The sequence below is a fragment of the Aquarana catesbeiana genome, linkage group LG01 (genome assembly GCF_042186555.1).
Source record: "Aquarana catesbeiana isolate 2022-GZ linkage group LG01, ASM4218655v1, whole genome shotgun sequence".
NCBI classification, from domain to species: domain Eukaryota; kingdom Metazoa; phylum Chordata; class Amphibia; order Anura; family Ranidae; genus Aquarana; species Aquarana catesbeiana.
Genome location: NC_133324.1, coordinates 326,744,456 through 326,762,137, shown reverse-complemented (window position 1 = coordinate 326,762,137; position 17,682 = coordinate 326,744,456). Strand labels below are relative to the sequence as shown.

Here is a 17,682-nt window from a genome sequence, read left to right as displayed (position 1 = left end):
TGCTAGAATTGCTTTTACAAGAGAGCCGACCACTGGCTCTAAATAATCGTTACTGGGAAGATGCCTGCAGCTGTAGGCATCAGCCCGGTATAACCACTTGACCTACAGGTACGTCGCTGGTCGGCAAGTGGTTAACGCTAACAAAACCCTCCTATCCTTTTACAACCAAGGAAGCTGACATCCTGGCTTCTGTTTTGCTCTGCAGTTGTCCACGTGATTAGTTATCACTTCAGCCATTTGATGGCTTGACATCTTGGTTAAGAACCCAAGCAACTGTGTCTGTAATCATTCATGGCATGCCTTGAATGTAACCGTTTTGGAAAACTGTCAAATCAATGGATTTAGTTCTGATTTTCAAAAAGCGACAGTTGCTTTAAGCACAGGTATCCAAAGTGAATTCTCTTGTCCAGGTGTGCTTGTGGCATGACTAGACAAGCGGCCTCCGGAGATGGTGACAGCTCCATGTCTTCCGATAATCTCTGTTGTGTCTGCAGCAGAGAAAGACAGTTGGAGGCTTAGTCAGATTTGCCGTCCAAGTCCTTCTATGACAGATCTGTTTAGTTGACTGCAAGTTCCAACATGCCTTACCAGCAGATTGTTTATTCTAGTAATTGTACTTGTAGAGGTCTGCAGAGCACTTGTGCAAAAAAATAACACAAACTTTTAGAATTTATATTTACAGTGCATCTGGAAAGGATTCACAGCGCTTCACTTTTTCCACATTTTGTTAGGTTACAGCCTTATTCCAAAATGGATTAAATTCATTATTGTCCTCAAAAATTCTACAAACAATACCCCATAATGATAATGTAAAAGAAGGTTGTTTTTTAAATATTTGCAAATTTATTAAAAATAAAAAATGAGAAAAAATCCCAGGTATATATCGTAGGTATTCACAGCCTTTGCTCAATATTTTGTTGAAGCACCTTTGGCAACAATTACAGCCTCGAGTCAGGAGAGTAATGTCGGGAGAGTAATGGAAACCCATCAAATATCCAATCCAATGGCACGTAAAGGCATAGTTCACCTTTACCAAAAAAAAAAACCAAAAAAACTGCCTATGCAGGTAAGGGATGCCTGTAGATGAAAACAAGCAGTGCAGCTTTGACTAAAGTTGAATAATGCCCTTGCTATAGCTGTAGGCCATTTATGTCCCTCCTGAAGCATGACTGAAAAACACCCAATAGTCATATCATTCTATCTTGCCTTGTTGCTAGGAAGTTGCTAAGAGACTCCTAGCTTTTGCTGTTCACCTCCACCATCATAGAAGTGGGCTCACAAACACTGAGCTTAGAGCTACTGTGTCAGGGGAGAGAGAGTGCATGTAAGGAGATTTGAATCAGAAAAAGAGCTTGCTCCTATGTTGGTGGAGGTCAAGGTGGAGCTAGAAGTCTCTTAACAATGTCCTAGCAACAAGGCAGGATGGGGCGATGCAATCTCTGGGAGTTTTATCAGTCAGGCTTCATAAATGGGGGGCCTGTACTTATAGCAAGGGCATTATTCAACTTTGGTCAAAGCTGCACAGTTTGTTTTTATCAACCACTTGCCGACCGGCTCACGCCGATATACATCGGCAGAAGGGCACGTACAGGCATATTGATGTACCTGAGTGTTGCCCCTTTAAGAAGCGGCTTGCGGGCGTGTGCACGTCTGCCGCGAGCTCCGTGAGTGTGATCGCGGGTCCCGCGGACTCTATGTCCGCGGGGATACCCACGATCGTCTCACGGAGAGGAAGAACGGGGAAATGCTGATGTAAACAAACATTTCCCCATTCTGCCTAGTGACACTGATCACCGATCCCTGTGTTCGGGAGCGGTGATCGGTGTCGTGTCACACATAGCCCATCCCCCCCACAGTTAGAATCACTCCCTAGGACGCACTTAACCCCTACAGAGCCCCCTAGTGGTTAACCCCTTCATTGCCAGTCATATTTACACAGTAATCAATGCATTTTTAATCGCACTGTATAAATGTGAATGGTCCTAAAATGGTGCCAAAAGTGTCTGTCCGCCATAATGTCGCAGTCACCATAAAAATCACTGATCACCGCCATTACTAGTAAAAAAAAAAAAAAAATTATTAATAAAAATGCCATAAAACTATTCCCTATTTTGTAGACGCTATAACTTTTGCGCAAACCAAAAAAAAAAAGGTTATTGCGATTTTTTTTTTTTTTTTTTTTTTTTTTTTTTTTCAAAAATATGTAGAAGAATACGTATCGGCCTAAACTGAGGAAAAAAACTTTTTTTTTTATATATTTGTTTGGGGATATTTATTATAGCAAAAAATAAGGCTTTTTTTTTGCAAAATTGTCGCTATTTTTTTGTTTATAGGGCAAAAAATAAAAACTGCAGAGGTTATCAAATACCTCCAAAAGAAAGCTCTATTTGTGGGGAAAAAAGGACGTCAATTTTGTTTGGGAGCCACGTTGCACGACCGCGCAATTGTCAGTTAAAGCAACGCAGTGCCGAATCGCAAAAGGTGCTCTGGTCTTTTGCCAGCCAAATAGTCCGGGGTTGAAGTGGTTAACTGGTACCCCTTACCTGCATTGGCAGTTTTTTGGTAAAGTTGTAGGCCCCTTCCTATACGGTACAGCCTCTGTTGGGAGTCCTCAACTGGGAATCGGTCTGCCGATCCCCGCTGAGCAGGCGGATGGCTGGTCTGTGTCTGCTCTGCTTTAGCAGAGCGGACACAAACACAGCCGGCTCTCCTCTATGGGCCGTCGGATGTAAACGGGCCACCTGTCCATTTACACTCAACTTCCATCTGATCCAATGAGGGAACGGATCCGTCTCATTTTAGCAGATTGGATGTCTGCGAGTATCAAGGGACACATGTCCGTTCACACCTGCCGCTTCATACAGGAGGGTGGAGGATGGAGGATCTGATCGGGTCCACCGATTGGTCCGCTAGTATGAAAGGGACCATAAAGACACAATCGCCTGTGTCGCACAATCAACTATTTACTTTGATATGGAAGAGGACTTGTTTACCTTCACCAATATGAGGATATTTCCTTATGAATTTGCCGCAACAATAGCGCCATACGGTGAAAAGGTCATAAAAGGAACTAGTTGCATTTGTGGCCTGAGCACTGGTTGTTGCAAGGCTTCGGACTACGTACACATGGGCAGAAATGTGTTGCAAATGCTTTGTTGAATTGCTCCCAAAATGTTTTATAAAATCTAATTCTTTTCTCTCTGGTTATGTGACTACACCGCCTTCATTAGTGTCTTGTAAACAAGTAATGCTACTGAAAGGCAACCACTGATTGTGCGGCTTGTCTGGGGTCCTGAGGTGAATAGCGAGGCCTAGCTAATCGATACAGAAGATGTAAACAAACCTGTTTGGAATACGAACGAAGATATTTGGGAGGGAGGAGAAGCTTTGAGGCTTGCCATTGAAATAACTCTGAGTCACACATTTGGCTTTTATTAATAATATATAAAGCTTGTTTCTGGGTTATGAAGGCATTGTTGATGTAACACCTCTGTCATGCGCAAGGACTGAGTGATGAGACACCAAGGGCGTTCATTTTTCACTCAATGGTGCGTGGGATTCAGAAGCCACTCTTCCACTTCCTCTGGATGAGTTTTCTTTCCTTCCTGAGGTCATATTTATGATGGTGGGGGTAGGGGGACGTCCGTGTGCTGCACATCCAGAAAAGGAAGTCTCTGATAAATACCCTCATTCTCAACAATACATTGTGCGTTTTTTTTTTTATCAGTTCTCAGGGACGAAAGACGCCCCCGCCTCCCCCCACTTTTTGTATTGTCTGCTTCATGCTAACTGTACAGTTCTGTCCTTCACGTGACTGAGGTCCTGACTACGAACGTACTATAGCTCTTATAGAACGAAAGCTGGGAGTTGGTTGTGACTGGAATTAAGACAGTGATTAATATATCTTCCACATAATTGTGTTATAAATGGTCTGAGATAATCAGAACAAATCAGCTAGCCCTTTTCTGAATGACGTAAACGGTTAACCCCTTGATGCTAATGAGGTATTTCCTGTCCAATGTGCATATTTGTTTAAACTGCTCAGCAACAGGGTATAGGAAATCCCAAACAAATTTTCTCACTACCCTTTTTTTTTAAATTTTTTTATTTATTTATTTATTTTTTAATGCTTTTGACTGTTTTAGGCTGCATTCACACCTGAGCATTTCAAAGTAACGTTTTTACCGCAGATTTGTTCAGGTCACCAATATAAAAGGCAGAAAAAACGCCTGTAATCTGCCCCAAAGGAGCTCATGTTGTTTTTTGCGCTTAAGGCGTTTTCCAGGCATTTTGCTTCAAGTGACAAAACGTTCAGATGTGACATGGGAAGGGTTGCGGGACTTTGAATGAGATTTATGAAAACATAATCTCCATCCCTATTAATTGAGAAAAGAGACGGGGTTTGGGACTTTAAATGAGGAATGCATGAAAGGACCCAAGGATAAGACAATGTAGTACGGATGTGTTTATTAGTATAAAACACCCAGCAGAGCATGCATTTGAAAATACATACATAATAGTAAGCATACATAATAGTAGACATATATAACAAAGCATGATGCAAGAAACCATAAAACACAGTAAAGCGACTACTTAATCGCATTGCTAAAAAAATCCTCTCACGAGTGGAAACATTAAAACCAAGGTGGGTCCTAGAGTTAAATCATGTTGCATCTGTGTATGCCTGACGCGTTTCATGGCGTACCTGCCAATCTTCAGGGGCGGATGCATGATGGAGTAAAATTTGCAAAAGGACATAAATGTGGTGTGTAATTTTGATCATATCACCCAATAACTGGGAGAAACAAAGATAGAGATGAAAGTTAATCCATCTCCAACCAACTTACTCGCAGCATGCGAGAGTGTGCGTGCGAGTCGGAGCACATGGGCCACCAAATAGTCTGCAAACCGGGAGCTGAAGTGGGGCCAGTGGAAAACAGCGACCGTGGACATATTTCCAGGTGGGCAGATGTGAACAGGTGCCATTGACATGAATGGGATTTTGCTTGTTGGGCGTTTTTCAGGGCATTTTTATGAGCTGAAAATGCTCAGGTGTGAATGCAGCCTACGTTTTCTATTTTGTGTTTATAATCCACACCATTGCTGTCTTTTGTAAAGCAGCAGCACCCTAAACCTTTCGTATACTGCACATAACTTAAAGCGGAACTTCGCTGTATCTGCCAATAACTCAAATTTGTTTTTAATGTTCAAAGCAAACTCTCCAATCCCATCCATGTCTCCATGCTTTATTTTGCTGAGAAATCACTTTGAAAAACACACCTTAGCATTGCTTGCTGTGGCCATCTTGAAGTGTTTGTGAAGGCATTCTATGCCATAAGATAAAAAACCTTCTCCATGTAGCCTTATATATTTACCTGAGCCTGATTTCCACCCAGTGATGTGCACAAGAGCCGAGGGTCTCTGCTCTTTTCCCTCTTCGTTGACTCAGGCACAGCAGAGAGAGCCATTGGCTCCCGCTGCTGTCAATCACAGCCAGTGAGGCGTTAGCGCGGGGGGTGGGGCCAAGCGGACACAGAGCGGGACTTGGGAGCAAGCACGCATGAGTGCCCCCATAGCAAGTGGCTTGCTATAGGGGCGCTCAGCAGGGGGAGGATCTCTGTCATGTCCCTGGTAGCCCATCCCCCTTACAGTTAGAACACACCCAGGGAACACACGTAACCCCTTGATTGCCCCCTAGGGTTAACCCCTTCTTTGCCAGTGTCCATTTTTACATTGATCAGTGCATTTTTATAGCACTGATCAATGTAATAAGGTCACTGGTCCCCTGGTCAGATTTTTCCGCTGCAATGTCGCAGTCCTGCTAAAAATTGCAGATTGACGCTATTACCAGTAAAAACAATAATAAAAAATGTCCCTAAATCTATCCCATAGTTTGTAGATGCGATAACTTTTGCGCAAAAAAACAATCAATATATGCCTATTGCGATTTCTTTTTTTTACCAAAAATGTGCAGAATATATATCGGCCTAAACTGATGAATACATTTTTTTTTTTTTAAGTAAAAAAAAAAATTGGGTTTTTTCAAAATTGTCGTTTTTTTTTTTGTTTTAAAGCGCAAAAAACATAAACCACAGAGGTGATCAAATACCACCAAAAGAAAGCTCTATTTGTTGGGGGGAAAAAAAAAAAAAGGACATCAATTCTGTTTTGGGTACAGCGTCCCACAACCGCGCAATTGTCAGTTAAAGTGGCGCAAAAGCGACGCAGTGCCATATCGCAAAAAATTGGTCATTAAGGGGGCTGGAGTGGTTAATGTAGCATTTACTTCCTGGAATCCATCTGCCCTTAGCTCAGGCATGCAGGCAGGAGGGTGTGCTTGGCTAAAAAAAACCTCCTCCCCTCCTGAAGACTACTGGGATGTTTCGACTTCATTTTTTATCCAGGCCAGAAACAAGAAAGCAACTGAAAAATGAAAAAAACTGAGACCTGTACATAATTACCTACTGTTTTTAATTTTAAGCTACTATTTTCAATTCCCCCAGGAGTAAAGCCTTACAGCAGGGATCCTCAAACTATGGCCCTCCAGCTGACATTCACAGACATGACTAGGCATGATGGGAATTGTAGTTCCTGAACACCTGGAGGGCCGCAGTTTGAAGACCTCTGCCTTACAGTGTCAGTGCCTTTTACTGCGGGTCTGCCCCTATCCACAAAAGTCACATATGGCTATATTTGACCCTAAGGCTACTTTCACACTGAGGAGGTTTTCAGGCGCTTTAGCGATAGAAATGGCCTCTGAAAAGCGCCTCCCATTCATTGCAGGGTGACTTTTCATGCCTGGGCGGTGTATTCTTGGGATGTTGTCAAAAGTCCTGCAAGCAGCATCTTTGGGGTGGTTTGCGAGCGCTGTATATAGCACTCCCAAAACACCCTTCCCATTGCAATGAATAGGCAGCACTTTGAAAGCGCCACAAAATGGGACTTTACCCCTTTTACAAAAAAAGCACCCCGCTAGCGGCTGAAAAGCGCTGCTAAAGCACCGCAAAAACGTGCTACGCTTTAGCGCCAACGACTGGGCACTGCCAGTATGAAAAGGGTCTTGGTTCTTTTCTTTTTGATAACATAGATGTCTATATTTTTGAGTTACCTGTTCTAAATATGATAAACTTTTCCTATCTATTTACTAATGCTAGAAGCAGGGGGCTGAAAAAAAAAAAAAAAATTAGTTAATGTTGAGCGAGTTCCTCTGGCTATCCTAAAATAGGTCAGTAGCTGCAAGTACTGTAGCTGCTGAACTGTTGGAAAACGCTGATCTACCAGCCCATGGGGTCCAGCACTGTCTCCCTTACACTCAAAATCTATGCAGCTTTTTTTTTTTTTCCCCCTCTATGCCGCCATATTGGATTCAGGAACCAGCTTTCCCATCTAAAGCTTCCTGGTAGAGCTGCACGATTAATCGTTAAAGAATCGAGATCGCGATTCAGCTCTCCTCACGATCTTAAGGCCTCATCTACACTGGACATTTAAAAACCTCTTCTAAATGTTGTAACTTGACAGCTAGTAATCGACATTAAACAACGTCCGTTTTGCCACATTTACATGCTGCATTAATGAACATTTTTGCTTACAAGCGTTTTCAATGGGAAATATTTTCTGACCAATTGCAATGGGAAAATATAGCCTCCTCCCTCCTCCTTCCCCATTACAAACACCTATGAATGAAAAAAAGCTTATAAATGCGAGTTATCACGTTTTAGAGGCCTTTACAAGCGGTTACAGGCATTTGGCATTTTTAAATGCCTTTGAACATCCGTTCTGAATGCATTTTTTTTTTTTTTTTTTTTTTTTTTTTGCTGTAGTCCTGTATTTCACCTGAAGTTATCTGTGGGTTTTTCTTTGCATCCTGAACAATTTTCCTGGCAGTTGTGGCTGAAATTTTAGTTGGTCTATCTGACTGTGGTTTGGTTTAAACAGAACTCCTCATTTTCTACTTCTTGATTAGAGTTTTAACACTGCTGATTGGCATTCTCAGTTCCTTGGATATCTTTTTATATCCCTTTCCTGTTTTATACAGTTCAACTACCTTTTCCCGCAGATCCTTTGACAGTTCTTTTGCTTTCCCCATGACTCAGAATCCAGAAACGTCAGTGCAGCACTGGATGAAAGATGCAAGGGTCTGTCAGGAGTCCAGAAACTCATTGACCTTTTATATACACACACTAATTACAAGCAAACAGATCACAGGTGAGGATGGTTACCTTATGTAATAGCCAGTCAAGCCCCTTTGTGTCAACTTGTGTGCATGTTATCAGGCCAAAATCACCAGGGTATGTAAACATTTGATCAGGGTCATTTGGGTAGTTTCTGTTGCCATTATGATGTAAAAAGAGTAAACACAGTTGATTGATATTAAATGGATTCAGCCAAACACTAACCATGAGTGAAAAATGTTTTTGTGTGAGGCCCCTTTCACATTGGGGCGGTTTGCAGGCGTTATTGCGCTAAAAATAGCGCCTGCAAACCGCCCCTAAACAGCCTCCGCTGTTTGTTCAGTGTGAAAGCCCGAGGGCTTTCACACTGATGTGGTGCGCTGGCAGGAGAAGAAAAAATCTCCTGTCAGCTGCATCTTTGGAGCAGTGAAGGAGCGGTGTATTCACCGCTCCTAAACCGCTCCTGCCCATTGAAATCAATGGGACAGCGCGGCTATACCGCAGTAATACCGCGGCTATAGCCGCGCTATACGAGGGGTTTTAACCCTTTTTCGGCCGCCAGTGGGGGGGTTAAAACCGCACCGCTAGCGCCCGAATACCGCGGTAAAACAGCGCTAAAAATAGCGCTGTTTTACCGCCGACGCCCCCTACCGCCCCAGTGTGAAAGGAGCCTTATCATTCATATTCTCTGAAAAATGGCCAAGAAATCCTAAATTCTGCCAGGGTATGTAAACTTATGAGCACAACTGTATATTGTATGATTGTATCAAGTCTATTACCATCAGTGTTTGGATAAGCGATACAGTGATGCCTTGTGGTTGATGAGTTTATGCCTATTTATTATCACCTTCTGGTAAGCAGATGGGATTCCCATTGGGTGTGGTGCGCTTTTCCATACAAACTGAAGCTGGTGAAGGGTCCTTTCATATTTACCCCTTCTTGGAAAGACCTGTTATTTGAAACAAGCGCTGCATTTTGGACTTTTATTTTGTATTGTTTGACAATCCACAAACTGTGCTGGCTGCTTATGTAGATGTTCTGTTATTATAGCTAGCCTGGATGCCCCCCCCTCCCCCCCCCTTGTTCTTTACTCTAAAATGGACCTATAAACAGACTAAGATGGCGAACACAATGTAAAGAAGGCACCTTACTGTCCCTACTTTAGTGTTACTAAACCAGAACCCACAACATTAAAATCAGTCTGTATATGCACTAAAGCATGCTTGTTATGCTCACTGTGGAACCTAAGGGGTTAAGCCTCTGCATTGTGTAAAAAGGCTGTTTGATCCTGTCCTGATCCTCCCCTTCTTCCACAGTCCCCAATCCATCTTCTGATAGTACAGAGCCCTTGGAGGCACTCTGCACAGGCTCAGTTTGGTGTGTATTGCTATTTTTTTTTTGGTGGGGGGGGGGGGTTCATGTGAATGGCACAGGGCCAATCAGCACTGTCCAGACAGAGGGTCAGGGTTCATGCAACCCTTATAGCAGGGATATGCAATTAGCGGACCTCCAGCTGTTGCAGAACTACAAGTTCCATCAGACATAGCAAGACTCTGACGGCCAGAGGCAGAGGCATGATGGGACTTGTAGTTTTGCAACAGCTGGAGGTCCGCTAATTGCATATCCCTGCCTTATAGGATAGTCAGAGGAGAGTAAAAACTCCTCCTACAAGCTTTTACCAGTGCTCAGCCGGACACTGATAGAAGTCTACTGCTGATGAGAAAAGGTATTTAGCAGTTTAGATTTACTAAAATAATTACATTTCCATGTTCTGTGTACTCTGGGAGACCATATATAGTAAATGCAGGCTCCTGGGTAGGAATGGGCTCAAGCGTGTTTGGAATCCCACCTGCCTCATCCTGCCAGGAAGCCAACATTGCACACCGCTAATCACAGGCAGTGTGAGACCTTTCCCAATCCACAGTAAGGATGAGCTCCGGCGTGTTCGCAAGCTGCACGTGCAGAGCCGCCAGGAAGTCGGCAATGCGCTGCGCTAATCACAGGCAGTGAGACATTTCCCGATCTCTGCAGCTGCACATCAGGAAATGTCTCACCGCTTGTGATTTAGCGCTGTGCAGTGCCGAGTTCCTGGTGGGCTCGGCATGTGCAGCTTGCGAACACGCCAGAGCTCATCCTTAATCCACAGCTGCACAGATCGTGAAATGTCTCACTGCCCGTGATTGGCCATGTGCAGTGTCTGCTTCCTGGTGGGATCCCGAACACGCCTGAGCCCGTCTCTAGTCCTGGGTTTTGTAACACTTTAAGCACTTGCTAGCTGGTCCAGTGCACCATTGGGGCGGGCCCCCTACCTCACCCACAGGGCCTGGGCAAATATAATTTTTCCTTGCACATTAGCATCCCTTCCAGGTTTGGAAATTGTGACCTAAATACGGATATTTGGGGATTTTAACTTTTTTATAGTGTGTGTGTGTGTGTGTGTGTGTGTGTGTTTTTTTTTTTTTTTGTTTTGCGCTACACATTACATATAGCAGTGCATGCCAAAGTGAGAACAATCATTTTAGACCAATCATGTATGGTTAGCTCTAAAGTGATGTCCTGTATGGCCCTTATAAAGTGTCGCTTATGGAGAATATAGGGTACCAAAAGTTTGACTTGCTGGGTGTCGATTTACTCAGCACAGCCTCATCTTTTATAGTATATCAAAAAACGAATGACATATTGCATTGTGTATGCCCTAAAATTACCTTTTTTAGTGTTTTTTTTTTTGTACTGAAATGTTGCACTTCATAAACCGTTGCGCTAATATAGCGTGATGTAAAATATTGAAACAAGTATAAAGAATGCAAAGGAAATTTTTTTTTTTTTAAACTACCACCATTTTATTCTCCAATGTCTCTGCTCTCAGAAAATATACAGTATAATGTTTGGGGGGGGGGGTGTTTAAGTAATTTTTAGGCCAGAAAATATTTTTTAAACATGAGCAACAATGCAAAACTGGTTCTGAAAATGAAAGGGTTAAGCTGGAACTTCTGAACGCAGTAGAAAGTGATCTGGGAAGTAAAATTGTTCATACTTCCCAGATGACTTCTGCATTAAAGTGGAGGTTCACACAAAAATTGAACCTCTGCTTTTCGGAACCCTCCCCCCCTCCGGTGTCACATTTGGCACCTTTCAGGGGGGAGGGGGGTGCAGATACCGGTCTAAGACAGGTATTTGCACCCACTTCCGGGGATAAACTCCCACGGGAGTCTATGCCTCTTCCTGTCCCGCCGCGCTGTCTGCTGGGACAATGAAGATATTTGCCAGCACACCATTGAACGGCGTAAATAGCGTCCAAACGTGTAATTTATTGCATGATCACAACACAAGGAGAGTGCAACGTGCCCGACGAAGGGGTCCTGCGTGACTCCGAAACGTTGCACTCTCCTTGTGTTGTGATCATGCAATAAATTACACGTTTGGACGCTATTTACGCCGTTCAATGGTGTGCTGGCAAATATCTTCATTGTGACTTGAACCAGTATCCAGCTGGTTGTTGCTGCAGCACCCATATTCGTGAGCTCATCCAGGAATGTGTGCGATGGGAATATGAAGTATTGTCTGCTGGGACACACACGGGTCCCAGAGACAGCACGGACCATTCAGATTAAGCTGCGCAACTCGCTTATGCGCAGTAGGGAACTGGGAAGTGAAGCCACAAGGCTTCATTTCCTGATTCCCATACCAAAGATGGAGGCGGCAGCATCCGAGGACCGAGGGACGGTTCAGCCTCGGGTGCCCACATCGCTGGACCCTGTGACAGGTAAGTGTCCTTATTTTAAAAGTCAGCAGCTGCAGTATTTGTAGCTGCTGACTTTTTTAAAGAAAAAATTTTCGCGGGACTCCCTCTTTAAGAAAAGCTAAGTGTAGGCGTGCCAATGTGAATGAGGCTTTAGTTTTATGCATGACAGATACATTGATTTTCTGGCTCTGCTGCTCTGAGTTTCAGCACTTGTACAGTGAAGGATGGTGTTTACTCTCCTCCCTTCCTTCTCCCTAATCCATCCATAAAACCTCTTTTATTCTATTACCATAAGGCAAGGAATTCTGTGACTGGACAAGTGGCGGTCCTGTCATTCATTTGCTTCTTCCTTTCCTCTTGTCTCTTCACAGAATGCCATGTATTGTGTGAATAGAATACAAGAGCTTTTAGGAATGGATGTGGGGGGATAACGGACACTACACTTCACAGTACAAGTACCGTTAATCAGCAGAAGTTTTGGAAGATCATAGTGGACCGTATTATTTGTCATGAATACAGCTAAGATTTTTAGCATCCCCAACAGATATCCAAATGTATATGTATATGTTTGGTTCAGGTGGTGTCAAGTGTGTGTGTGGCGGCAACCAGGTGAGGAGTACAAAGACAAGTGTGTCTTGCCTACAGTCAAGCATGGTGGTGGGAGTGTCATGGTCTGGGGCTGCATGAGTGCTGCCTGCACTGGGGAGCTACAGTTCATTGAGGGAACCATGAATGCCAACATGTACTGTGACATACTGAAGCAGAGCACGATCCCCTCCCTTCGGAGACTGGACCGCAGGGCAGTATTCCAACATAACGACCCCAAACACACCTCCAAAACGACCACTGCCTTGCTAAAGAAGCTGAGGGTAAAGGTGATGGACTGGCCAAACATGTCTCCAGACCTAAACCCTATTGAGCATCTGTGGGGCATCCTCAAATGGAAGGTGGAGGAGCTCAAGGTCTCTAACATTCACCAGCTCTGTGATGTCATCATGGAGGACTGGAAGAGGACTTCAGTGGCAACCTGTGAAGCTCTGGTGAATTCCATGCCCAAGAGGGTTAAGGCAGTGCTGGAAAATAATGGTGGCCACACAAAATATTGACACTTTGGGCCCAATTAGGACATTTTCACTTAGGGGTGTACTAACTTTTGTTTCCAGCAGTTTAGACATTAATTACTATGTGAATTATTTTGAGGGGACAGCAAATTTACAGTTATACAAGCTGTACACTCACTACTTTACTTTGTAGCAAAGTGTAATTCCTTCAGTGTTGTCACATGAAAAGATATAATAAAATAATATAACAAAAATGTGAGGTGGTGTACTCACTTTTGTGAGATACAGTGTGTGTGTATATATAAATATATATATTTTCTCTATCATTTTTTATTCATATTTTATGCAACCAATGGCTCTTGTTAAAACAATCCGAACGTTCAAATACCCAAAGTTTTTTTTTTTTTTTTTTTCTTTTAGTAGAAACTGTTGCTTGGATTACATTAGTTTTAGAAACCATGGTGATCAACCAAAGGGATTTATTGTGATTTACATTAATCTGCATCTGTCTGATACCAGCATCACACTGTTGTAGGCAAGCAGTAAGCATGCTCCTGTAGTGTGCTGCTGTTTACGCGGTGTGCACGTGCAGCCATTTCCTCCACACTGAACGCTATAGTGAACAGGTTCCTGTTCATTGTATGCAAATGAACCATTATCGCTTTATGCTTGCTTGGTTGCCCCAATGTTTATTGGTGTGGAAAGTATTGTTTTGTTTTTGTCCTTCAGGAGAGACAATTACCGTAACAAAAAAAAAAAAAAAAAAAAAAAACAGAATAGTGACATGATTTGCATTCCAAAATATCTATTTAAAAAAAACTCTTAATCGCTTTCTGCTTTTAAAGATGCAGAATCTCTTGAGCTTCATTCAGTCCTTTCTATGGTGCATTGACATATTTTGCATGGGTTTTACATGCGTTCCTATGTAACGTGGGTTTTCATGCACCATTGATGCGGTGATTGAGTTCTTTTTTTTAATGCTACACACCAAATTGTGAAGGTATGAATGCACCATTATTCATGGGATTCATCCTTTGCACTGAGGTTTTGTAGATGATGGATTTGCCCATGATTAGAAGTTTTATGTGCATATAAAAGTTGCACAGAGAAGCCATGTATTTTAGTCCCTATTCACAAGGGGTAATTAGCTGTGTACCCTGTGCAGAGCCATTTTTACCGACACAGGGATTCACGCAACAACACTGCATCCCTGTGGCGGTAAAAGATGGCCTTGCACGGGACACACAGTGCCGGCGTCCCATTGTATATTGGAACACGGCTGTTGTGTTCCAATGTGACATCCATGTGTGTGTGTGTCCCCAAACTCACCTTGGGTGCTTTTGGGGCTGTGCACACACGGATGTCACATTGGGGCAGATTTTACTAAAACTGGAGCACTTGGACTCTGTTGCAGCTGTGCATGGTAGCCAATCCGCTTCTAACTTAAGCTTTGTCACCAAAACCTGGAAGCTGATTGGTTTCTGTGCAGAGCTTCACTCTCCAGTTTTAGTAAATAAACCCCCATTAGGACATAGCAGCAATGTCCCAATAGACAACAATGGGATGCCAGCATGGGGATGCACGCAACACCTGTGCGCCCCCGAACCGGTGAATGACGATATGGCATGCATGTCATCGCTCCATGTGAATGAGGCCTTACAGTGATTTTAGAATTATCTACATCGAAACCAATTGGCTTCCAGTGTGTTTTTAATTAAAAAAAAAAAAAAAAAAAAAAAAAAGCTTGCAACAGTACTTTGGTGTATAGACAGAATTTCCGACCATCCTCATCTGCCACTTTTAGAATGGGCACATAAGCAGGCTAACGGGCATCCTCCTGTTCCATGAAATGCAGTAACCTTGGCAGTCTCTTCCGGTTTATAACTCTGGGAGTTTCATTTCTGGCTAATTGCTTGCGTGTATAAAAGGATGGCAGGCCTTAGTACTTATTACAACACTGGGAATGACTATTTGATTATAGACAGAGGTTTCTGTTTCTGCAATTAGGTTTGCTAAAGATCCTATCTATATATTCGTGGCTGACTTGGAGGACATTTTTTGCTCAACAAAACTTGGAGTTTCTCTTTAAATCTAGTCTCCTATGTGGCGGAAGCACAAGTCTTGTAATAAAGTAATGAATCATTTATTGGACTCTGTTCTCAGTCATCCTCCATGAGCTACAGGCAGTTATCTGTATACAGAACTGTATATCTGTGTAGGTTGTTATTACTATTCAGACTGCCACGTCCTTTCGTTATGCATTAGTACCAGATGCTTTCTTATATCGCCACCCCGTCTCTTCTACTGTTACTATAGACAAAATAGTTGTGTGACATGTTATACAGCTGCAATTAAACAGTCGTGGTACAAGCCTGTGCGTAGAATGAATGGTCTGTAGTTGTTGTTTGCGAACCAGTCAACCAGTCAACATTCACAATTTAGTCAGTGGGCTGATGAAAGCTGAAAGTGATTTGAAAACCTAAAAACATATATTTATTATGTTGCAGTTTAGCAATCTGTAGATTTAGTGGCTGTATGTAATATATTATATATTAATTATATATTCTAGTTTTTTTTTTTTTTTTTTTTTTTTTTTTTTTCCTTTTTTTATTTTGACCTGGTGATCCAGCCAGTAAGTTGTTTTTCCAACTTCCTTTAACAGACCAAGCTGTCCAGCAAGAGTAGCAGTCAGAGGGTTGAGACAAACCATGTAACGAACGCTAAGGGGTGCTTACAATGGTCAACGTTTATTCATTTATGTAAAACCTTTAACCCAAAAAGAAAAGTGTTAGCTGGAGTTTGGCTTTAATTTGTTAGTCAAGTCCAGCTAAATTCGCTAGCCCATCTAACACTACCCTCTCCCCAGATAAACAATGCTGCTGTCCAAAGGTGTCTGTTGCTTCTCCATCCAGAGTGGAGACACCCTAAAACATGAAGTGTGTTACTGGCAGGGTCACCAAGTGAAAATAAAGAGGGCATAAAAAAGAAAATGACGAAGCCAGAACATTTAAAGGGATACTAAAAGTCTTGTGTTTGTTGTTTTTAAACAAAAAAAAAAAAAGTTTATACTTTCCTGCTCTGTGAAATGGTTTTGCACAGAGCAGCCCAGATCCTCCTCTTCTCGGGTCTCTCACCGGTGCTCCTGGCCCCTCCAACTTGATGAGTGCCCCCACAGCAAGCAGCTTGCTATGGGGGCACACGAGCTGAGCTGCTGCACTGTATGTCCATTCAGACACAGAGCCGTGGCTCGGCCCCACCCCCTCTCCTCATTGGCTCACTGACTTTGGCTGAGCCACAGCAGCAGGCCCCATTGGCTCCCACTGCTGTGAATCAATCAGGAGGAATAGTCCTGGACATCCTGGAGTCTCTCATGCAACATCGCTGGATCAAGAAGGGGCTCAGGTAAGTATGAGCTGCTGCATACAGAAGGCTTTTTATCTTAAAGAACTGCAGTCTGCTCACATAATTTGTAATAAAAACATCTTTGCTATTCTGAAGCTTCCCTCCAACCACTTTGCATATTATTTTATATATACTGTGATTCTGTACTTGCCAAATATGTTGCAGAAATCTCCCTCCACTGAGTCTGGCTGCAGCCATTTTAACTGTGGGCAGCTGAAGTTGCTGCCTGTTCACTTTCTGGATTTACACAGAGAGGCACACACCTCCAGCTCTGTAGCCCTGCAGCTTTCATTGGCCCTCTTATGACTCACCCCCCTCCTCCCTTCCTGGCAAACTCTTGCGAGAAAGTGCTGTGCAGGATGTCATAAGCCTAGGCTAATGACCAGACAATAAACAGGAAGTGGGCTGTATAAGGTATTTACTTTCAGAAAAAAAATGTTTTACTATCCAAAGTTAAAACAACAAGGGCAGAAGATTTAATAGATGGAAAGATAAAAAAAAAAATGACTGAAGGTCCGCTTTAATACATAGAATGCATTACGAAAAAAAATCTTCTCCCTTTACAGCCACTTTAAAGTGTTAGCTTATCTTTGCACAAGAAAGTGAAAAGGATGGATGATTAGCTTTTACTGCCCACGCAGCTGATGTAGCAGTCCAGGGATTTGAAAGCTGCGGTTTTCTTCCCCTTCTTTCCTTAGAAATGCCGGGATAGATCAAAGTGATTCCAGTTGGTCAAAGCTGTTGCGTGCCAGCGTTGACTAATCAGAATCCTGATCTTTCCCATTGCCCCTAAGGCTCCATTCACTTTAGCCGTTTTGGGATCTTGGGCAGAATTGCACTGCAATCGCAAAACACGGATTCGGGTGCCATTCATTTTCAATGGTGCCTAAAACGCATAGCGGTTTTGCCACGATTATCGTTGCAAGCCACAGCGCGCAAAGCCTGTTGTCGAAAAAGAAGCTGGAGATTTTTTTGGGCCACAAGCTTCACACGTTGTGGTTTGCCGCAATTGGCGTGAGATTTATCGCAGCAAAACCATACCGCGTTTTAGGTGCCATTAAAAATGAATGGCACCCAAACCTGCCTTCGGCAATTGCAGTGCACATTGCTGCGATTCTGCGCAAGATCCCATAAACGCCAAATATGAATGGAGCCTAAGGAAATAAGACCACATTTTTAAATCCCTGGACAGCTGCACTGGCTGTGTGAGCAGTGAAAGCTAATTGTCTAACGGAGGTAAATCAGCAGGGCTTGGGTTGGGGGGTGTAGTGTGTTAGTGTGCAATATTTTACTTTTTTTTTTTTTT

General features: G+C 43.0%; 1 protein-coding gene across 1 annotated transcript in view; it reads left to right on the top strand.

Annotated features, from left to right (window-relative positions):
* The window catches only part of TBC1D10A (TBC1 domain family member 10A), an 85,584-nt gene that overhangs the window by 37,189 nt on the left and 30,713 nt on the right, over window positions 1-17,682 (top strand). The gene's annotated exons all lie outside the window — the stretch shown is intronic.